This window comes from Octopus bimaculoides, chromosome 1 (assembly GCF_001194135.2).
Source record: "Octopus bimaculoides isolate UCB-OBI-ISO-001 chromosome 1, ASM119413v2, whole genome shotgun sequence".
NCBI lineage: Eukaryota > Metazoa > Mollusca > Cephalopoda > Octopoda > Octopodidae > Octopus > Octopus bimaculoides.
Genome location: NC_068981.1, coordinates 158,213,574 through 158,215,821, shown reverse-complemented (window position 1 = coordinate 158,215,821; position 2,248 = coordinate 158,213,574).

Here is a 2,248-nt window from a genome sequence, read left to right as displayed (position 1 = left end):
AGAGAGAGAGAGAGAGAGAGAGAGAGAGAGAGAGAGAGAGAGAGAGAGAGAGAGAATATAATTTGAGAACTATTTCCAGCGGGTGGAACAACCTTGTGAAGGTTCCCTCATTGTTTCATGTCAAGAGTAAACGTTATTCAGCTTAAAGTACATATAGTTACTAGCAGAGGTGACCGGCATTGCTCGGGATTTACATGGCATAGTTGGTATATAATATATTACAGTTATGTTGAAACAGGTGATATAGGAAAGTACAGCATTGACACCAAAACATTTGTGGAGTAAATGCTGGGCTAATTCGATTAAGCAACATGCTATGCGTTTGTTTGGAGTATTTCAGGCTCTAACATGTAATGGAAAATTGGAGGTGGGGGTTAAGTGATTTTTGAACGCATCGAAAAACTGTCAGTGGATATATTCTCCTTTGCAGCAGTCAGAGCTGTGTATAACACCAACCACCATCTGAAATTTTGACACTTCCGTCGGGTTTGTTGTCCTACATCACTCATGAAGTAAATTTGGAGGAACTGTGGTTGTTCATTTCCGGGTAACAGTGAACCAATGATGTGATAGACTTGCCCTTGAACTTTGACGTCGGCGTAAATTCATGTTTATCTATCTTCTTAGATGCACCAAACGATGTCATTTGAAATGCAGAGTTGCATTGTCTGATATTGTTCAGAAAATCCTTTGACTGGATGGAAGTGCCTTCTAGAAGATTCATAAAAGGTTGAGAAGGAGCTGGTCGTGCTGGCAATGTTACTTGACCGCCTGAGCAGCACATACCATTTGTTTCATTTGAAAATTTTAAAGCTCTACATAAACGACAATTTGTGTTTAGTACACCAATTTGGACAGAGTATTCATTTTTATAAGAATGGGACGGATCATATCTGAAAACAGCTTCAGGAGTTGTAAAGAATGAATTTGTACGTAGTCTGTTTCTGAGAGCTATTCCACTGGACCTCTGTCTAACCATTAAAACATTGATTTAATGATCCAGCATTAAGTGCTGCAACATGCATTTGCTGATCTTGAGAAAATTTCATCTCTCTTCAGACTCTTACCTTCGGTTTTCTACAATCCTCCTTGCTTTATACTTGTTTCTGGAGAGATTACTTGCATATTTCCATATTCCCTGTCGTTCTTGCAGCAGTAACTAAATAGACCAAGTGATGTTGTTGAAACGAAAGTGAGTGAGTGAGTGAGTGATAAAGAAAGAGAGGAGTGGACAAGACAACTGTATCGCTGATGGATTCCATAGCTGTCCTTCTATAACGTCCTGTCGAAACAATATTTCGAACCAGTTGGCCTGCTCTCTGTCGGTCGCTCTCACTCAAGAATTTTTCCTTACAAAATGCTAGCATTAATAATTGTGTAGACTAGCTACGAAAATGGATATACCGTTTTAACTATAGTTAACTTAATATAGGTCACACTTTGTTTACCTAAACATTCTATGGTACAGCTAGGTCACGGGTCAAACGGAAAACGCATTAATCAGCGTTCCCTTTTGATAGGGAAATGGGTCGTATGGCCAGGGAGAATTTCCAGAATCGGTTTCGAATCTCAGGCAGGCAGGTCCAAACGAGGTCCTACACACACACACGGATACATACACACACACCTACAGACACGTACGGCGGGCTTATTTCTGTTTCTGTCAACCAATATCCTCTCGCAAGATTTTAGTCGGCCAGGGACTACAATAGAAGACACCTGCGCAAGGTGCCACGCTGTGGGAGACCTCACAGTCATGACTGCACCTATGTGAAAAATATGATTGTTTCATTATCGTTGTTGGTGATTTTATTGTCATTACCATTATACACCTCACTACGTCATCAACACTTTAACGTCAGTTTTTGAATACTGTCATGGTTTGAATAGGTCTGCATAGGCAGATGTTTCCATATGTTTTAATGTTGCAACACACACACACACACGTTAAAATAATAAAGTAAATGTTTGGTCATAGAACGACCAATGGTTTCGCATCCACGAAAGCCGTAGCTTCGTGAACAACTCATCATACTCTAGGTTGGGAACCACTGCTCTAGTCCGAAGAATATAATATACACACACACACACACACACATATATATATATACATATATATTTATAAACATAATTAAGGGATCAGCAAGCATTTGCTTCACCATATACCGAAGTTCAGAAATAGCAGCTAAAAAAGCTGAGACTCCAACAGATAGCATTACTCAGCTTTTTTAGCTGCTATTTCTGAACT